This window comes from Monodelphis domestica, chromosome X, assembly GCF_027887165.1.
Source record: "Monodelphis domestica isolate mMonDom1 chromosome X, mMonDom1.pri, whole genome shotgun sequence".
NCBI lineage: Eukaryota > Metazoa > Chordata > Mammalia > Didelphimorphia > Didelphidae > Monodelphis > Monodelphis domestica.
The window spans coordinates 69,319,778-69,341,972 of NC_077235.1; the positions used below are offsets into that span (position 1 = coordinate 69,319,778).

The following is a 22,195-nucleotide window of genomic DNA, read 5'->3' on the forward strand; positions in this document are numbered from 1 at the left end:
GTAACCTGGACAGACCTGCACTTTAGGAAAAGCACTCGGGGGCTGAATGGAGGATGGATGGCATCAGGGTGAGAGTCGAGGTAGCCTGACCCACCAGCAGGCTAGGCAATAGGCCAAGGGCAAGGTGATGAAGGACTTGTAGCAGAGTGGTGACAGAATCAGAGGAGAGAAGGGGGCACAAAGGTAAAATCCGCAAGCTTTGGCAAGAGACTGGCTATGGTGGGTGAGAGATGGTGAGGAGTTGAGGGTAAATCCTGGGTTGCAAGCATGAAGGAGTGGAGGGAGGGTATTGTCTTCTATTGTAATAGGAAAGGTAGGAGCAGGGAAGACTTGGGGTAAAGAGAATGAATTTTGTTTTAGACACATTGAGTTTAAGAGGTCTGCCAGAGTCCAGTTCAAGAAGTCTGAAAGGCAGCTAGAGATGGGACATTGGAGATCAGTAGAGAGGTTGGGGCAGGATAGGTAGACTGGAGAATCATCAACATAGAAATGATGCTTCAATTCATGGGATGAGATCCCCATAAATAATGTTTTGTAGAGGAAGAAGAGAAGAGGGCCTTGTGGTAAGAAAGTATGATTTGGATGAGGATCCAGTAATGGAGATTGAGAGATGGAACATTCATATGGTCAGAAACATAAGAGGAGGACCAGAAGAGAGAAGTTTCCAGAAAACCCAGAGAGCAAAGTATCAAGGAAAAAGTGGTCAACAGTGTCAAAGGTCAAGGGAAATGAGGATTGAGAAAAGCCATTGTATCTGACAACTAAGTGACTTAAATGAGTCATTGGTAACTTTGGAGAGAGCAGTTTCTTTGGAATGATGAGAACAGAAGCTGGATTCTAAGGGGTTGAGAGAGTGAGAGGAGAGGTTGTGGAGGCACCTATGGTAGAGAATCTTTTCAGGTTTAGTCATAAAAGGCAAAAGAGATGTAGATGAACGTTTTCAAGGATGGACGTGCTAAGTCCTGGCAGGGAAAGGTTGGTGAGGAAGATAGTTTCAGGCTCCCTGAGAATCAGCGGGAGTAAGCAAGAGTGAAAGATGCAAATATAGAAGAATAGGCACGAGTTCCAATAATCAGTTGATAGGCACAGAGGGGAAATGAGGGATCTGCCACAAGTTCAACTTTTATTGAGAAGCCATGCCAATATATAGAGAAAAGTTTTCTCTATCAACTAAAGGGAACATGACCACATCATTGGCCAATCATAAGCTCTTCTATACTACATCATTCTTAGAGGTGTAACTTTCTCACAGAAAATTGTTTGTGAAAAGAATTTAACCAAAACATTTCTAAGACATTTTACTCAAACCCAAACAACTAAGGAATATTGACAATAACTTGAGGGTATACAGGAATTAGGGGAAAAGAGAGTTTAGGTCATTTGGTCACAACATTACAGAATCTTCTTTGGTCAGCAAAATAATGAACTGCTCAAGGATTATCATGATGGAGGCTTTCAGGAGAGGTCTACATTTTATCCAGTAAATAAACACAGTAAATAAAAAGTTGTGAAAACAAGTACATATTTGTGTGTTTATACATCAACGTTTTCATGCATATATGGAAGGAGCTCAATGGTGTGACCACCTTGACATTTCCAGGGTAGAATATTGAAGCCATAACTAAAGAATTCTAGATTAAACATTATATAAATATGTGTGTGTGTGTTGCTTTCATATTAAAAGATAATTTTGGCAGAGAATTGTTCAAGTTCATATAAGGAGAAAACATCCAACAAAAAGCTATGGGAGAGTGGGGCATCTAGGTGGCTCAGTGGAGAGAGATCCAAGCCTGAAGACAGGAGGTCCTGTGTTCAAATATGACCTCAGATTCTTCCTAGCTGTGTGACCCTGGGCAAGTCAGTCAACCCCAACGCTGCTCTTCTGCCTTGGAACTGATACTTAGTATTGTTTCCAAGATGAAAGGTAAAGATTTTTTTAAAACTATGGAAGAAAAGACTTGTTTACATTTATAAATGGAACTCTTTTGTAGACTCCAAGGCAGATTTTCAATGTTCTCAAGGAGGCCCATATTTAGGCACAATTCCTAAAATAGGAATTTCCAATTTATCTCTTTTAAAACATATACAGCTTGAACTGCCTGAATACAGCGGTTGAGGGGACATGACAGAGGAGAGACTCTAAATGAACACTCTAATGCAAATATTATCAACATAGCAATGGGTTCAAATCAAGAAAACATGTAATGCCCAGTGGATTTACACATCGGCTGTGGGGGTGGGGGGGAGGAAAAGAAAATGATCTATGTCTTTAATGAAAAATGCTTGGAAATGATCAAATAAAATATATTTAAAAAAAACATATACAGCTTGTAAGGTCCTAAAGAGGGACTTCCATGAGGAAAATTTGCCACTCCATGACATTTAATACAACATGACAAACTCTTTTCATTGTATTCCAAATTTTGTTTGAAAAAATCAAGACAATGATTTTCAACAAATCAAACATGGCATCCTCCGTTCTAGACATTTGATGGCATCCTTAAAGACACATGGCATGCTAAAATACATTGGGGCTCTTGAAGTTCTACTGTGATGCTCTTTGCAGCCCTCGTATTAATGCTTTCCATTGCCTAATCAGTCCAGTCCTCTTAAAGAAAGAATCAGCCTCTCTTCATTTTGTCTAGCCTCCCCAGGGGCTGGACTCCATGACTGCAGCAAGTATACATACAGGAGCACAATTTTCCATATGTACAAAACAGGAGTCTGGTCAGCCCTTGGGGGTTTGTTTTGCATTGGCCACACTGAGATTGGCATAAAGCTTAATTGAAACAAGATTTTGCTTTAGCAGTACAAGGAAAGGCTTCAGCCAGACTTCATTCAAGATAAACCAAGTACTAACGTGGGCAGCAAAGTTAGGCCGTGTAATAGGAGGGAAAAAGAAACCTCCAGGGGTCACAACTAGCTTGGTTTTCGTTGGACAGCTCTTCTCCGGAACCATCACTGCCCACTTCACTTCAGAAATGCAGCCTGCCTCAAAGCTTTGTCCATGTGGAAGATGCCCTTCAGACACATTCATTGCTATCATAAGGTAAGAGAAGATGAAGCAACGTAACCTGATCCAGAGGAATGATTACATACATGTACATCTATGTATACACATGATCCACACACCTAGAGTACATTTTAAACTGTGTGTAGAATTCCTCACTGGATAATAAGTGGACTGGCTAAGTGAAGTCCCAAAAAGGATCCATTTGCTATCAATACATGTCGTTTTTGCTAATATGTTCAACATTACACTTTGACAAGCAAATTGTAATGATTTATAAATTAAAGCTGCCATATTGCCACAGCTACATCGGCAGTTAGCCAGTAGACAATCATGTGACATGCCATCTAAGTAAGAGAAAAAGCATAAATATTAATATGAAAACAAACATTTTTTAAAAAAAGTTCAGTTTACTGGCATCATGAAATTACATTCTTATTAACAGTAAGAGGGGACAGCTATGTAGTTCAGTGGATTGAAAGCCAAACCTGGAAATGGGAGGTCCTGCGTTGCAATCTGGCCTCACACACTTTCTAGCTGAATGACCCTGGACAAGTCACTTAACCCCCACTGCCTAGCCTTCACTGCTCTTCTTCCTTGGAACCAATACACAGTAAGATGGAAGGTGAGGGCTTAAAAATAATAAACCATACCGTGTAAGAAAATAGGTCATGTATGAAATGTTTCTGAAATGCACTTATTCTCACGACTATCAAAATATTCACTCACACTAAAAGAAAACCCCCACCCTCAGCCCTGAAAAAACTCTAAGGAAAAGTTCAATAAAGATTAGGTGTGTAGCAAAGGAAGGGTTAAGCTACACAAATTACAATATGGCGGTGAACAATCATTCAAGACAGAACAGATGAGTTGGTCAAAAAGATTCCTTCAATATATGCCAACCATTAAAACCCAAACTCGGGTCACTTGAATGAAAAAGTTTCTGTTTTGAGTTGAAGAGATACCTAGGGGATATTCCGTTCAAAATATCCAATGAGGAATTGGTGACGAGGGCCTGAGGCTCATAAGAAAGAGGAGGGCAAGCTGCAAAAATGTCATTGGGATCAAAGTCTTTAAACTCTTAAAAATCAATCAGCTGGGTGACTCAGTGGATAGGGAGCCAGGCCTGGGGACAGGAGGTCCTGACTTCAAAGCTGGGCTCAGACTCTGATTCTCTATTTATACAAAATAAGGTTCCAGTTTGGCAAGATGATACGTGTATGTTTTTTTCTTTTTCACAGATTCGAATGCCACGCAAAATAAATGAAAGAATACCAAAGCATACAAGTAATACAACTTTGGAAGGTATTTCTTTTTAAGCATTCATATAAACACAATTTATAGTACTTTTTCCTTTTTCTTTTCTTAAATATATTCACAAAGCTGTGTATGCCTCAAAAGATTTCCTCTGTCCTACCTCCACGGCGTAATCTGTGGTTTCCTGTTTGCCAGTTTATAGTAAGGTCCTGCAATTCCAAGAGGGAAAAGTGTATCGTCATGGATTCTCAGATGATCCAAGCTACTGCACAATCACTAGAGCACCAGGCTGGATGCCATGGAGTTGAATGTAGTCAAATATAGAGCAGGCCCAGGCAGTGACACAGGAAAATACCAGGCTATCCCATCAAACGATATGGTGAGGTGCCCATCCAATAATTCAGAAATCGGTTCACAAGTTTTTATTGCAGGCAGCATATTAATTTGTAATTTGGTCCACCTAATTATTTTGGATTGAAACTCAGAAACTGAATAGGACTCAGAATTTTGCATTGCAATTTGAGTGGCCATTGCAAACCTCCAGTTTAAGTCAAGTATTACTTTAGCCCTAAAGCAATCTTTTCTTTTTTTTTTTAACCCTTACCTTCCGGCTTAGAATCAATACTCTGTATTGGTTCCAAGGCAGAAGAGCAGTGAGGGCTAGGCAGTGGAGGTCAAGTGACTCGCCCAGGGTCACACATCTAGGAAGTGTCTGAGGGCACATTTGAACCTAAGACCTCCCATCTCCAGGTCTGGTGCTCTATCCACTGAGCCACCTACCTGTACCAGCCATAAAGTAATTTTCAACAATGTACTACTGGGCAAAAGCTAGAAGCCCTCCAACTTGATCTAATACATTCTTCCTCATCAAATATTACATTCCTTGCACATATTTTAACTCAGTAACATTAGTAGAGAAATAGGTCATTGGATGTGAAGTTCTAAAATATACCCATTGGGTATACACACAGTATTGGTAAATGTGTCTAGAATTATTTTGATTCCACTATCACAAATCCATATAAGGTCATATTTTGCCATTTTATATCCTGGCATTAAATTCTTAATTTTGGGATTAATCCCAACCTCCTTGCTACCTCAAAGCAGCCTAGCATTCCCATTTGAGTATTTGCCAAGAAGCTTTTCTGATCATCAGGGTCATGTACAAAAGGAGTACTTCATATCTGGGCCAATAGAATTGAAAGAATATTTCTCAGTTGTTAATTGTTTACAGCTTTCAAAAGTTTCTGAAGTATAAGAATAAGGACTCAAGGGGGCAGCTGGGTAGCTCAGTGGATTGAGAGCCAGGCCCAGAGATGGGAGGTTCTGGGTTCAAATCTGACCTCAGACACTTCCTGTCTGTGTGACCTTGGGCAAGTCACTTGACCCCCATTGCCGATCCCTCACCACTCTTCTGCCTTGGAACCAATACACAGTATTGATTCCAAGACAGAAGGTGAGGGCTTAAAAAAAAAAGAATAAGGGCTTAATAAGGCTCATCATTTCTAATCTTTCTTCTACTGGTCAGATATAATTTTTCACAGACCAAGCTGAAGTTCCAAATTGAGGCCACAAAAGATTATTCTCACTGTCAATTCTGTTCCTGCCAAAACTAAACAATATTTAATAGGGATTCTCCTATCATAAACCACAGAACAGGAAGATTTATTCCAAGCTTGCAATTTTAATCCCAATGGGCTCTTCCAAAAGATATAGGCTTATTCTCTCCTACTCTAATAGGCCTTTTTTATGGTGGCCTTCTGCTGTCTCTCCTCTGTTGCAGATTGTTTCTGTCTCATGTCTTTTTTCCCCTAGGGTTTCAATTATCAGCAAAAGTTAGAATGTCTATCCTATCTGTGAAGATTGGATTTAGCTATCTCCTGATTATAACAATGAAGGTACTTAGCTCTTCCTTTATTGGTAAAACTGAATTGTAATCCACAATCTATTTTTAGATTTTAATCCCCAAAAGGTGGTAACTCAGTATTTTAAGTAGATCTACCCATTTTAACTATAAAAAGGTGTTAACTAACTACAAAAGGTATAACTAACCACAAAAAGGTATGAACATCCATTTCATGCATTGAGTGGGAGGTCTGTGACCCACGTGTGAAAGAGTGGGCAGTCCTGGAGAGAAGCGTCTGCTGTGATTGGTAGATGTGAAATTTAGGGGATGTGACACAAGAGAAAAAGGTCTTTAAATAGAGGAAACAAAGACTGAAGAGACAATCAGTCACCCAGCCTTGGAGTGAAGGATCAGTGACTCGGAGCTGGAGGGAAGACAGACACTTGAGGAGAGACTGGAAGACAGACACTTGGACTTGGCTGTAGAACTGGACCCCTGGACGAGCTCATGCAGGAGACCTCAGACTGCTTTTCTTTTAGATGGTCATCATTGGTGAGTGAAAGGCTGACTTAGTGACCCTGCCTTTCTGGAGGTGTAAACCTCTGAGAAAGGCCCACTGTCTTGAGACTCTTTTCCCTGATTAGGGCCTTAGAATTTCTACCTGGCTCAGAGGAAGCCGGAGTTCTCTCTCTCTCTCTCTCTCTCTCTCTCTCTCTCTCTCTCTCTCTCTCTCTCTCTCTCTCTCTCTCATTCCTTAAATCTTCCTCTATTGTAAATAAAACTACCATAATTTACATTTTACTTTAATAATTAATTTTGGGATTTAGAAATTAAATCCCTGGTGACCACCAAATTAATAGATTTCAGTCTCAACCATAAAAATGTAACACACCCCTACTTAACACTAAGTAGGGGAGGTCTGCAAGCCACTTACTAAAGTGGGTGGAAGCAACTGACCACTCCTTGGGCAGTGCTAAGCAAATTTAAAGACTGCAGTTGGTCCCCATAAAGTGGAGGAAAGGATAGGAAGTGACATAAAAAGAGACTATAAAAGCTGATGAACTTCCTGTGTAGAAGGTCTTTGTCCTGAATTTTCAGGTTGGAGGATCTTGGACTGGAACTGGGCTTGGAGCTACGACTTAAGACCTGTGACTCTGGATCTTGTACTGCTTCTGGTAAGTCTCCTCCTGGATCTTCTCCTTTGGAGCTTTGACCAGAGTGAGTGAGAAGCTGACCCTCTTTTCCTGGCTTCTGGAGAGATTAGTTCCAGAGAGGTCTCCCCTTCATGGAGGAGGCTGTATGGGTGCAACCCTTGTTTAATTTACCACCAGGCCCTCTGGTTGGGGTTGAACATGCGCCAGAACAAATATTTGGTGTGATAGGATAGACTCCTCTACCCTCTTTTACACTTCTCTACTTTCACTCTTTCTACCTCTTTGTAAATAAAGCTACTGAAAGTCAATCTGACTTGAGCTACAATATTTTTAAATCAGTGACCACAGTATTATCTTAAAATTCTCATATATTTAGTCCAACCATAAAATTTAATTCCTTACATATCCCATGAATACCTAGGGTATCTCTGGCCAGCATTAGTGGCTCAATCCAAACTTCCCAGCCCAGATATTTTGCCAGCTAATTTTTTCCCCCAATTCATTCACTCTGTGACTGAGAGCCTGATTACTCACTAACCCAGTCCCTAGTTTGCTAACTTTCAGACTCATCCATCATGTCTGAGGTATCTTACAAACCAGTATTCTAGTCACTCAAACCTCAAGGTTTAATGCATGGACCAGTGAGGGCTCAACTCTAAAAACTCCAGCCCAGTGAAGTAGACAAAAACCATATTCCCAGGAAGTGCCTCCAAGTCTCCTCTGGAGCTGCAGCTTCCCCAGGGACTCAGACACATTCCACCCTAGGGTTAAATTTATGGCAGCAAGGAATGCCTCCAGTAATAACACTGGAATCCTGAAAAATTGCTAAAAGCATAAACAGTCTGCTTCTGTTTGCTTGTATCTGCAAAATCCCTATAAGGACACACACACACACACACACACACACACACACACACACACACACACATGATTTGTTCAAAACTTCCAATTCCCTCCTTTGGAGTGTGCACCAAAGGAAGGTTTCCTGTCCCTCTGTACTTCTATAAATTCTGTGCCTACCTTTTGTTCAAGGAAACTCCTATTAAGAGGGTGGACACCCGCTGGGCAGGCTGTAATAAACGGTTCCTAAAATTCGAATCTCTGGGTGTCTGTATGTTACTGTATGAAGTATGTCCCACTTCACCAGTGTTAGCGGCTCAATCCAGACCAGCTGACTTTTTCCCCTGATTCACTTACTCTCTTGCCTGATATTCTCCTGTGAGTCAATCCCTACTTTGTTCACTCTGTAAGGGCCAGAATGTAAAGGGTAAAAATAAAAGGGCTGGACTAAATTTATCAGTGTGGTCGCCAGGAATTAATTAATTCCAAATGATTTTTTAGCAATTTTTTAATAAAATATAGAAAGAGTGAAAGTAGAGAAACGTGAAAGGGCAGAGTAAGAAATCTAGCTTAACGAGCTATACTATTTGCCCTGGCCCTGGTTTTACTCTGGCAGAGCTCCAGAAGCCCCAGCTGAAGGGCCTAAGGGTCAAGTAACCAAGGGTTTTAGCCACAAGGCTTCCTCCAAAATGAGGGGCCCCACTGGAGGCTAGTCCCTCTCAGAACAAACCAAGGAAGGGAGGCAGCCTTTTTCACTCACCCACATGGTAGTCCCAATAGAAAGCAGTCCTCAGCCAGAGCTCCTCCAAGGTGAAAGACCCAACTCAAACTCAGAACTCTGAAGAACGGAAGAACTGACTTCACAGGAAGTTGTAACTCCTTTTAAAGATGCTTCTTTGTGTCACTTCCTGTGCTTTCCTCTACTTTTATGGGGACCAATTATAGTCTATAGTTTTGCTTAGGATTGCCCAGGGTCAGTGGTTTCTGATTCATCACCCACTTTGGTACACATGGGTCACAGACCTCCTCCACTTAAGGATAAGTGGGGTGTATACACTTCTGGTGATTAAATCTAAAAATGGGCAGAGGAGAGTTAATCCCATCTTCACAACTCTCAGATTCAAGCCTGAGATATCTTACAAAGTATTACTCACACCTTACACTTACCAGCCAAGGCTATCTCATGGATTAATCAGAGCACAAACCACACACACAGAACCTCAAAGTGCAGCAATTACCTGGCTTTCTCTTATGGGTTTATCAACTCCAATTTCCAAGCAATCCATCATTAAGAGGTTCCTCTTGCTTAAAGCAACAGATCCTGGCCCCTAACAAGCTGCCTACAGCCTATCTCAGCCCTCCCATTCTATCTATAAACAAAGGAAACTGGATAAAATTATATGAAGCTGCTTACCACACTGGCTAATTCTCACGCTTGACCTTTATCCAGGGGAATTCTTCAACTCAGCTCTTTTTCTATTCTCTAACCTAGATACAAATCCTCATCTCAATCCCTGCTTCTCCTTAAAACACACTCACAATCAGGTTCCATTTGCTTCCCCTGGCCCAAGCCTGCATCTCATCTATATAAGCTTAGAGAGGGATATACCTTTCACTTGGGTCCTAATTCATACTCACAAAATGGAGATCCTCAGGCTGTCCTTCTCTGTGGGAACAACTCTGCATCAGCCTTCTCACTGCTCTTTCAATACTAAGGTTCTTTAGAAGCATGAGAGAGACTTAATTTGTCCATGCGAATGAATAGTTTGTTCAGATAAGCAAACTAAGACACTTTCTGCTTTGGTTTCCCAGGCAGGGAACCATCTGTGTAAAGTGCAAATTTAAGGGGACCTTGAAAATATCAAGGTTTACCCTCTTTAGCCACTATTTAAGGACCTGGGAAGCCATTTCAAATGCAATTCTTTTTGAGAGTGGGGAGGGGGAGAGGGAGAGAGAGAAAGATGGCCAAGAGAAAGCTCCAGCTTATAGAAAAACCTCTTATTTATAGGAAACTACAACCCTCAGGTTAAATGGCATCATCCTGACATATTCACCCCAGTCATGTTCCAGCCTTCCAGAAGGAGGTAACCTCCAAATTAACCTTTTTAGCAAATGGTCAAGAGTTGAAGTCAGGTTCTAATTTACATACAAACCAGAACAGTTTATGATACATTTTGGGAGCAGGGCTGATTAGGAAATTGCTAACTCTGACAAGCCACTATTGTGTTTTCCAGAGCTTCCAGCTCACCTGATCTCTTAGGTAGGCAATCCTTTGAATACAAACTACTCAGGGTCAACACCCTAGGGCTCTGGGGTTGGTATCTCTGGGAGAATGCACCATGCTAGATGATTTCTCTGAAGAATGACAGAACATGGGGGTCTCTGGAGAATCCTCTGGAGAACCTAGTACAGAAAGCATGCATAGACAATGTGAACTTGGGAAAAACAAAGAACTACTAAAGTAATCAGAGAAACCAAGTTTTTAATCAGAAAAGAGATAGTGTTCAATATTTGGCCATTACACAGAGGTCAAGCTCCCCAAAACCACACAGAGCCAAAGGCTCTGGCATGCTGGCAACAATATCTCTGAGAAGAACATTCCACTAGATGATACTATAAAGAACAATAGAATTTGGGGAACTGAGGATAGGCAAACATGATTGATTGACATTTCCATGGTTATGTCAACATGGAATCTAGGAATCCCAAACTTGTGGCCTAGTGGGGTCTGATGAAACCCAAGTTTCAGGACTAGCTTGTAGGCTGGAGACCCCAAATCTTATCCTTGTTCCTTGTTCCCCTGGGAATCCACCCTAAAGGGAATCTCAGGCTGGCAGTTTTAGACTGAGTGGGGGACCCTCAGGTGAATGATAATCATAGTTAGGTGGGACTAAGCAGATGCTAAGAGATGCCCTCTTTGTCTTGGTGGTCTCCCCTATTGTATGAGAGACCCTTTCCCAAGAAGACCCACACCTGGGCAGGAACCATTCTTTGGTATCCATTGTAAGCAGTCTAGCCTCTAGCTGTGATTCCTTTCCCAGACTTGATTGTATCCTGTCAGTGTAGTTTGAACACTCCCATTTCCTTTGTAGCTATAGTGATGGCAATCATCTTTCCCTGCCCCTGGATTTCCCCCAAATGGTATAGAGGATCCCCAAATTCTTTTGTTCCTTGGAATTGTCCAATTGAAGTGGGGTGCTTCATAAAACGAATCTGGACACCCCAAAATTCAATTATTGGAACCGTTATTTATTGATTGATAAAGAATAAAGAATCTACCAGCTGGGACAGACTTCCCTAGTGGAAGCTGCCTCAGGTGGACACTACAGGACAGCTTATATAGGTGATGTGATTTTTAAATCTACATTTTGCTTGGTCTAGCACCCAAAATTGTGCACACCCACACTACATGGGTATGTGCTAGTTGATGACAAATCAGAAATAACTGACTGCCCACCTGGGCTGTCCTAAGTCAAGCTTGAACCACCATTGGCACTTGTGAGGCACAGGTAGTGAGGTAGAGAACAGCCTCTGGAGATCGCTCACTTCCTGTGGACAGGGCTAGGCGGCAGTTCATGCTAGGAGCTCGAGCAGGGAGGAGGCCCACAGGCAGCTTTCCTTCAGATCGGTCACATGAGTGAAAGGACTGATTCCCTTCTCTATCTTGGCCTTCCAAGGCCTAAACTCCCTCTGGTTCTGCCAGAAGGTAGAGTTAACCTTTTTCCTTTTCCCCTTCTTTCCTTCTCTCCCTCTCCTTCTTTCTTACTCCCATTGTAATTAAACCACAATAAAACTCCATACTGACTTGAATGTTCATTTAGGAATTTCATAAGTGAATTCCTTGGTGACCTTACATTAATATTATATCAATCTTTAAAAGTGATTTCCGGGCAGCTGGGTGGCTCAGTGGATTAAGAGCCAGTCCTAGAGATGGGAGGTCCTAGGTTCAAATCTGGCCTCAGACACTTCCCAGCTGGGTGACCCTGGGCAAGTCACTTGACCCCCATTGCCTAACCCTTACCACTCTTCTGCCTTGGAGGCAATACACAGTATTGACTCCAAGACAGAAGGTAAGGGTTTAAAAAAAAAGTGATTTCACTATCATAGTGACAAGACACAAGTTATTTTCTTTCGCATACAGGCTCTTATGTGGAAGTCCCAACCATTATCACAAACACGGGTAGGTCAGAGACAGTACTCAGGTTATTCAGGGGCTGTTCATTTTATACATGTTCTTAGTTCACTTCTCCCTAAGCCTGGAAGTGTTGTCTTGCATTCCATCTGGACCTCTTCCATATGTAAAGATTAAGATTTAGGGGAGATGGAGAGACTGAGGCATCTGAAATTAGTTTCTCTCTGCAAGGAGTATTATATTTTTTAGAGGTTTATTAAAGGCTAAAGATTAAGGAACATACAAGTAAGAAACATGTGCCTAGGCCAGAGGCCTAGACAAAATAACCTCACATCACGCAAGAGACGAGCCTGCTCCAAACAGAAGTCCAAAAAGAGCCAAGAGACCTTCAACAGCCTTTGAATCCGCTTAAATACCTTCTCGATCTCGGCCCAGGTGAGATTACAAGGCATTCTGGGGAAGTGGAGCAAAGGCTCATGGGGATTGTAGTCCTGTACTCGAGTCTATTTTTTACATTCCCTCGTGTGATCATTTTGGAAAAATTAATTTTTCCCCAAAAGGATCCTAAAAACATAATAAACTTAAAAGATTACAGTAGTGTGAGGATAAGAGAAAAAAGAATAAAACCAATAATTGTTGAACACAACATTGACAAAAAGCCGTTAGGGGGCAGTCCCCTTTGGCATAAAAGTATCCATACAAATAAATGTTCAATCAACCACACCCAAAGTTCACACCTTGCACAGGCCCATCATCACCTCCACCACTATACCGGGCAGCAGTGCACATAGTGCAAAACCCAGTGCAAAATCCCCTCCCCCAGATTGCCGCTTACCATGCTGATGTCTTCCATCGAGCAGCCACATACTCCTTTGCACGGTGCCTCGTTTTTGTTCAGTTACTCTCAGAACAAGGCGCCACGCAAAGGATTATGTTACTGGAAGTAGTACTGTACCTGAGCAGCGCTGCCACATATGGTGCTCCTCTCACTGACCACCAATAAAAGAGGTGCCCCTTCTGGAAGTGCAGTGGGGGCCGGATAAATGGCCTCGGGGGGCTGGATGGGGCCCATGGGCCATAGTTTGGGGACCCCTGATTTAAGGTATCATTATGTAAAATATGGTAACTAGTTCCAACCCAATGGAAATATGCAATTCAAATACTGTGACCATTTCTCAAGACTCAGTATTTAAACTAATTGGGATTTGAAGTGTTTCATCATTTCTATTATATTGGCATGATCCAGTCAGGGGCATTGAATATTCACCCCGCAATATTTGTTTGTCTTTTTTAAGGGATGTTTTATAATTGAATCTATACAAGTCTTTTGTGGAATTTAGTTCCCAGACAATTTATGCATTTTGTAGTTATCTGGAATGGTATTTCTCTCCCATTTTGTTATTATTATTGTCAGCTGGGTTTTGAGGAGCCCCGAGTTTGTCTTTGTTCCTTTAGGGAAAGTCCCAAACTGACTTGTCTTAGAGTAAACAATGGATCCCCAAGCATCCATTCAGTGTCCTAGACAGGAGTGATAGAAATGCTCAAATCCTCAATCATCCTTTTTTGTCTTAGAAGTTTCTTTCCTTGTGATATGATTGGGGTATTAAAAGATCACTCTATTACAAATATGAGTGATATGGAAGTAGGTGTTGAACAATGATACATGGATATATGAATAAACCCAGGGGAATTGCTCATTGGCTACAGGAGGGTGGAGGCAAGAGGGGTGGGAAATCTCATGAATCATGTAGACATGGAACAATATTCTAAATAAATAATTTTTTAAATTGTCACAGAGAAATCCATATCTATCCTTCCATGGGAAGACTCCTCAGTAGTGCGGAGGGATTTCCAGGAATACAGTATGGAGTTATGTAAAGCTTCCAAGGACCTGCATAACCTGTTCTTTCAGTCTTTATCCACAGACCCAGTCACACATCTGACTCTGATGAACCCCACAGATTAGGTCTGTTTGGAAGGAGCATCTCCTTTTTTTTTTTTAAACACTTACCTTCTGTCTTGGAGTCAGTACTGTGTATTGGCTCCAAGGCAGAAGAGTGGTAAGGGCTAGGCAATGGGGGTCAAGTGACTTGCCCAGGGTCACCCAGCTGGGAAGTGTCTGAGGCCAGATTTGAACCTAGGACCTCCCATCTCTAGGCCTGGTTCTCAATCCACTGAGCTACCCAGCTGCCCCCAGGAGCATCTTCTTAAAGACCCCCTTGAACCTTGATGGAAATTACTACTGGGACTGAAGCTAAATTCTCTGGAGTTGATTTCCGGATCCACTTAACACATCTAAAGAAGACAACTGAGTCTACTTGGATAGCACACCCTAAAAGGAATCCCTGGGTTCACCTGAGCCCAGAAGAAGACAACTTCAAAGGAAGAGTTTCAAAGGACTCTCAAGGACCAGAAGAAGATGAAAGCTGTTGTAGACAACTGCCCCAAGACTCCGGATGAAGGCTGAGTATATACTCTGCCACTGCCCTTTATTCTTGTTCCTATTCTCCTTGTTCCCTTAGCTTTACTTTTTGCATCGACTTTTGCATCCTTGCTATTCAGTATGACTCTGAACCCTACTTTTGAATCATTGTCACTTTGGGTTTTGTCCTATCTATTGCCTCCACAACTCAGGGGTACTGAGCTCAAGGTCACCTTCCTCCTCCTGATGGTGACCTCTCCTGACCCATTCCATGTGGAGAGTGGCCAAATCAGTCACCAGCCTTCTCAGTTTGACTGACTACTAGCTATGTGGAAGCCATAAGGATGCCATCTTTTCTTACCCTGTCCCTGCAAAACTTGGGGCACTTTATAGCTTAAGGGAGAAATGGTAACCCAGAGACCGAAGGTCATTACCAGTGATGGTCCTGGTGGGGCCTTTGTTGAGCCCCGATATTAGTTACACTCCTTCAGACTGGAGTGGGATTTTTCCCTCAATTCTAACCTTTTCTCCTCCCTTAGCAATATTAAGGTTACATTCTCCTCCAACCAAATAGCCTAGTGCTTGCGAATGTCCAATTTTCTAACACCACTGCCTTTTTTCTTTGCTTTTTTGCAAATGAATCAGTGCCAGAAATCATGACCATAGTGGTAAAGGAACTTGTGGGTACCGAGTGTAACCATAGCTTTTGGGCATGTGCCCAGCCATTCATCCCCATTGAAGGAGGGGGCAGTAATGATTGGAAGGTTTCCCTAGGACATGCCACCCTCCTTGGCACTAATGTAATCCATGGGGAAGATAGCTGGAGATTTTGTCAAGGGCAGCTCCAGAAAAAGTGCAAAGATAGTTTTTATTTTATCAACACCTCCTTTGCCTCTCATGACTCAGTACAGGGAGGTAATCAGTTGGCATAGAATTTACATAGGAGATACCTGTGGCATGGAGCATCAGGCAAAAATCCTTATTTGAATGTGTTTGTGGGCACCTCCCTTCTAAGAGTCTGCAGACACTCCAGAAGAATGAGGAATCCATTCAATATTCCCTTTCAGGTTCTGTCTTTTTCTCAGTATCCCTACCTGAGAGATTTTTCTTTCATTGTGGCAAGGGATTCTATCTGGCCCTTCCACCTAAATGGACTAGACTATGCCCTAAAGTGGGAGTACTGCCTGACCTCTCTTACTCTAAGGAACCTTTCATTTTCCTTTGCCCACTAAGACCTCAGTGATAGCCTCTCCTTAAAAACTCCCAGAGCAGTCTTCTTCTCAGTCCCGGTAGACTCAGGTATGTGGGCTGGCAAGGAACTGGGGATTGAGGGATTTCTGACTGCTCAGAATGCCTCTCACAATTTGTCTGCAGAGTTTGACATGTGTAGAAAACACAGCAAATTGTGTCAGCATGAAATCTAGAAGCCCCCAAACTTGTAGCCTAGTAAGATCTGATGAACCCCAAGTTTTAGGAGTTAGATTGTAAGTTAGAGACCCCAAAGCTTGTACTTGTTCCCTGCTCCCATGAGAATTCACCCTGAAGGGAATCTCAGGCTAGCAGTTTCAGACTGAATAATGGACCCCAAGGCAAAAGACAAGTCAGGTGGAGCTAAGCCCAAGCTAAGTGATTCTTCTTGTCTTCAGAAGCCTCTCCGACTGTATCACATCCTCCCTTTTGAGGATTGAACTCAGGGCCTTCAACTTATGAGACTGATGGACTGCCTACTGCACTAAAGTCACTTAGCTTGGGCTTAGCTCCACCTGACTTGTCTTTGCCTTGGGGTCCATTATTCAGTCTGAAACTGCTAGCCTGAGATTCCCTTCAGGGTGGATTCTCATGGGAACAGGGAACAAGTACAAGCTTAGGGTCTCCAACTTACAAGCTAGTTCTAAAACTTGGGGTTCACCGATCTTACTAGGCTACAAGTTTGAGGGCTTCTAGATTCCACATTGACACACACAGATTCCATGTTGACAATGGCTTCAAGGAAGTAAAAGACCAACTTTCTTCTCTGGTGCATATGGTGTCACAGAATTGAAGAGCTCTGGATGCCATGCTTACTGTGCAAAGGGGAATTTGTGCAAAGCCTGCTGTTTCTATGTCAACATCTCTGGTCACTTTCAAGAAATGATCACTCAGGATCGGGCTGACAGACTTAAGATTCAGGCATCTTCCCCCTGTCCTTGGAGTGACATTTTTAGTCTCCTTCCTGGTAATCTGGGAGGAATTCTGAAGACTGTTTTTTTTGGCACAGTTTTCATGTCAGCCCTGGTCTTTTGATCTTCCTTGCTGCAAAATGTGCGTGTGCTTGCTAAATGCTTATCTTTGCTGTAGTCTATAAGATCATGTTCCAAACCACAGTGCTACCTTGGTCTGCAGGGGACAGATCATCTGACCCTTTGATCAACAGGAAGGGATATAAAAACTAAATGACCAATGATTCTACTAATCGCCTGAATCTACTTGAGCTTCCATTTTTTCCAGAGATTTCTGACACTTTGGAATAAAGTTAATTCTTGGAATAATAACTTGCCCTGCCTTGATTATAACTGGACCTTGACTGAAAACAATCCTAGGAACTTTTCCTTGATATCTCATCAGGAAAGGCTCCAGACATTTTCAGAGAAGTCAACTGTTATCATTTTATCTCCTTGAAACCCCAAAAGTCACTCCAAGGACTTATTGTCAAGAATTTACTGTTACACTCTGTCCCTCAAGCAATAATCTTGTTTTTTTTTTCCTTTTTCTCTCTTTCATCTTTCAAACAATAAAAACTGGCTAATTTTTGTATCTAATCTAATCTAATTCTCTTCTTAGGAGAGGGGTTCCCACATGCAGGCTCATTCCTGTGAGAATACATTAAAATGCCCTTTGCTTCTTCCTCAGTTGATTTTATATGTAATAGGAGAAAACCCCAAATATTATTATTTTTAAAATTATGGGTTATCTTTAAGACAATCAAGAACCATATCCCCAGTCTTTTGGGAGGATTCCTTATCACCCGATTGGACCCTCTGAGAGGTATCCTCTGGTCTCTTATTTGATGTACTATAAACATTCTGGCCTTTGTAATAGGTGTTATATGAATAGCTAAGTTATTGTTGTTTGTGTATAAGCTCTATATCTTTTATCATGTTTCTCTGAAAATTTCTGTTAGCTTGCCACTAGTACTAAGGCTTGCCTGAGGATCAAAGGAGTCTCCAAGGAGCTACAATGACAGAAAAGGGATGAATGTTAACTGTGGTTATTTAAAATATATATGGAATAACTGTGACATGTAAAATGATAATAACGTACAGTATGGTTGTCAGAAATCCCTGCTAAGTCCAGCTACAGAGGTGACCTTGAGTCATTCCAGAACTCCTGGCAACTGAGATTAGTTGAACAGACAGTGCCCAACCAGACAGTGGAACTTGTGGTGCTGATATACAAAGAGATCCTCTAATCCTTTTTCCTGCTTGGACATTGTGTTCCCTCGTTTCCTGTTCACCACTTACCTCCTTTTCATGCTTGAACATCCTTCGTGTTCAGGAGCTCCTCGGGTGGTTGTAAACTTTTAAAAAGCCCCCTCAGTAGGTAGTCTGAGAAGGTTTCACCCCACATGCCTGTTTAACTTTCTTCTCTCTCCTCTTAAGACACATTTGTCTCAAAAATATTTCTAAAGTTAACATTATCCATGTAATCCATTTGATGTGCTAGTAAATGTTTTAACAGCTAGCTGTTGGAAAAAAATGTTTAATCTGTGTAATAAGGGTGAGGCCCTCATATGAAGAAGCCCACCTAGGAGGAGGCCCATGTATCGTGAGGCCAGTTGTTGTGTTTTGAAGGGAGGCAGAAGAGAAAATTCTAGCCTCTTTTCTGACTCTCCTTCTCCTTCACTCCTACCACAAAGGCAAGCAGAAGGTAGCCAGAGGCTGCTGTCCTCTCCTCAGAGACTGGAGGCACTGGGCTAAAAGAAAATCAGTTGCTCCCCTTATAAATTGTTCAACTCTGGGATGATTGGGTTCCATCTAATTTCTGATTCCTTTGTCATTTCTGAGAGGAAGGGGAACTCCAAGCTCCATATCCAAGGCTTAATCCCTTTTCCACTGAATCCTGGCTGCACAATGGACAAAGAGAGACCAGCAAGGAAACTCAATATCCAAATCATAACAAAACAGAAGTCAGAGAAGGCATGCATAGGGAAATATACAATGGACAGTGGAGTGAATGAGCTCTCTCATTTGGAACACAATAAATCAGTCCAGTTAAATGAGAGGATTCTGGGTCTAGTTCAGGAGAAAGAACCTGAAGTTTCAAGAGTATCGAGCTGAGAAAAGGGAGAAGATGGAGGCTGCCCAGTTTTTTTTAAAGTCACCAGCACTCTGAGGTAGGGTTGGTGGTCTTCCATCTTTTCTCTCCAAGATGAAACCTAGAAGTACTTAAAGTGGCTCCATTTCCAACTAGATGAGTTCCAAAAAGAATGGTCCTTGAAGATTCCAGAGTGAGTCTGACAGCTGCTCTGATGCAACTGGCCCAGCCCTCCAGCGGGACGTGGCATTCACTATCTTCCCAAGTGTCTTATCCCACTGGCCCAGAGTTGAATTGAGCGACAGAAAGATATGAAAACCTGAGGAAGAAGCAAAGGGCATATTCATGTGGCCTTCTCAGCAAAGCAAGCATGTATGCGAGAATCCCGCCAAAGGAGATTCAGAAATTGGCCAGCTTTTATTGTTTGATTGATGAGGAATTGGAAAAAAGAAAAGAACCAGCGGATTGCTTGAACAGGTGGATGGGCAATTCCTGACACTAACTCCGTGGAGTGACTTTTGGGGTCTCCAGTAGACAGGCTGATAATAGGTACTTTACCTGGGAATCCCCGAGTCCTAGTCCGGAAATTGTTAGGGTGGGGTTCAAGGGGTAGGTCCCAGGTGCTCGATAGAGAAATGGAGGGATGACTGTAGTCAGTATTCCTCTCACTTTTTCCATCTCCATTCTAATGGGATTTGGGGCCGGTCTGTAAGGTTAGTTAACAGCCCCATCTAGGCCATATATAACTACAGATCATCTAGAACATCCACATTAAATCTTGCAAAGAAACAACCTAGTAAACCCAGCTTTTGGGAGCTTTTGGAGCACCCACGAGGCGTGGAGAGACACAAATGCCTTCAGACCAGAAAGAAGATACGAAGAATTTCCCTTTTTACCCACCGTCCCAGGGTTTTTAAGCTGCCTGGGCCTGAAGTACTTTCTCTATTCCGGAGTGTAGGATCCCTGGGAACCTGTTTTGCTAGCGTTATCTCTCTGGCCAGGCCCAGTGTAAGCCCAAGATGAAATCATGGCGGCCTCTTCCCTTGCACTCGGAAGCCTTAGGCAGGAATTGTAGGTGTTCAGAACAGATTCCTGCCCTTGGGCGGCTGGAAAGGGAAAAAATGCATCACGATGCCACATATAAGTAAGACGGGGTACAGGGGATTAATAACGTGTCAGTCAGAAGGAAGGAAGGGCAGGCTGCCGCTTTCTGGGGTGCAGTCCCGACCCCACCTCGGAAGGGGTCCGAGGAAGAGGAGGGAGCCTCGGAGGCGGCTGACACCCACACACAGACACGGGATATTGGGTGGGGTGGGGCCGGGGAGGGGGGAGTCTGGACCTCCAGCTGGAAGCACCCCTCCCCTTCCTAAACAGAGGAAACTGGAAGGGAAAGGGTGAGAGCCTGGTGACGTCACACCGGTCTGTCAGGGTACGCTGGAGGAAGGCATGGGGTTAACCTACTCTGGGAGGGGGCGATGAGCCTGAGGGACTAAAACCCCAGGGACCCCCTTCCCCCACCACCGCAGACAGGAGGAGGCGGCTTGTTTATGCGGACATTTCGGACCAATGGAGCCCCGGAAACGAAAACTCGGTGACCTCAGCCAGAAACCGGAAGTCAGATCTCGGGAACGCGGAGGAAGAGGGAGGATTAGAGTTAGGAAAGACAGACAGACCCACAGATGGAGCTCCGAGCTCCCCCATTCCATAAACCGAGCCTCTGCAAAGGAGGGCCAAGAAGCGGGGAGGAGTTTGTGGAGGAGATGGAGTAGCATAGGGAGGAGCGCCCTCTGAAAACAGGAAGGAGGAGGCAGACAGAGCCCCTCCCTCCCCCGCCCTGCCCTAACATGGGGCCTTCCTGGCTAGGGGGTGTCCCCTTCTCTTTTTCGGCTTCTTTCGAGCTCTTATCTCCCCACCCCCGTGGGCTTCGGGGAAGCTCGGCCTCTCCTGGGTAGTGAGGAAACTTTTCCTCTGTCTCTGTCTCCTCAGGGAGCTCCTCCCCCTTCTCCATTTCCTTTCCCCCTTACGACCCTGGGGAGGTCTGCCTAACCACCCCTAGGGGTGGCCGCCCGAAGGGGCTGAAGCCCTGTCCTGGGCTGAAGGTGGGGCCTAGGGAAAGGAGGAGGGAGATAGAGGAAGGAAATGGTGGGTGGGCGGCGCGGGGAGAGGCAGATAGACAAGCGCGCGCGCGCGTGCACACGAGCAGACAGAAAAACCTCAGAAATCAATGTAAAAAGGTCAGGCCCATCTGACTGACGCAGTGAAAAAGGGTTCAAACCTGGAAACAATGACGTCATCCCCAAGAATTGAGCTGTGTGATGTGGTAAATCAGAGATCTTTTGTTTAAACAAAATGACAAAAATGAGACAAAATATACCAGAACTCTTGATATTTGAGCCAAGAAATCTTCAGGGGGAAATAAGTCTTTCCAAGCAGTTTCATCAATAACAAGAGAAAAAGGAGAGAACATATCCAAAAAAAAAAAAAATCCCTGCAGGCCATGACTCCCAAGTGAGGTGTACAGGGAGGATGTATGGAGGGGCAGGGCAGAGGCAGATGAAGTGAGCTGCCCCACAGCCGAGTGACAATTGAGAAGGATGCCAGGTGGGGGAGAAGGAAAGAGTGTATGCTTGTTGCTCCATCACTAAGGTGGGCTTTGATATCACCGGCCAGATCCTGATCTAAACAGATATTTAGGTAGAACCGCCATTTTTATTATAATAGCTTGTATAATGGCTTATATAATACTATAATATTATATTATAGTTATTATGATAGCTATAATATAATAATAGCCAAGAGCAATGAATATCTCTTTAGATCATTTTTATATTTAGATCATTTTATATTTTTTATATCCATCTTGATTTTATCTTGGTATGAAGTGCAAGATGTTGGTCTTTGTCTAGTTTCTGCCATACTTTTTCTCAGTGTTTGGATCAGTTTTTGTGAGTTAAGTAAGTTTTTTCCCCAAAAGCTTGAGCCTTTGTGTTCATCAAACACTAAGTTACTCGAAGTCATTTCCATCTCTATATTGTTACTTAATTTCCCATTGGCCAACCACTGTTTCTTCTAAGGTACTAGATTGTTTTGATGATTATCATGTGGCTGTATAGTCTGAAATCTGGTGTTGGCAAGCTGCTACCTTCCCTTTTGTTTTTATTGATTCCCTTGATCATCTTGATCTTTTATTGTTTCGGAATACTTTTGTTATTTTTATACCTCTAACTTGCTGTCCTTTCTC

General features: G+C 42.9%; 1 long non-coding RNA gene across 1 annotated transcript; it reads left to right on the forward strand.

The window, feature by feature from the left end:
• Nucleotides 1-322: 322 nt before the first annotated feature.
• LOC103101599 (uncharacterized) lies at nt 323-21,649 on the forward strand. The gene is made up of 3 exons (XR_474612.3): nt 323-3,049; nt 4,252-7,288; nt 10,116-21,649. It is a non-coding gene; the product is annotated as an uncharacterized LOC103101599 (long non-coding RNA).
• The last annotated feature ends 546 nt before the right edge of the window (nt 21,650-22,195 follow it).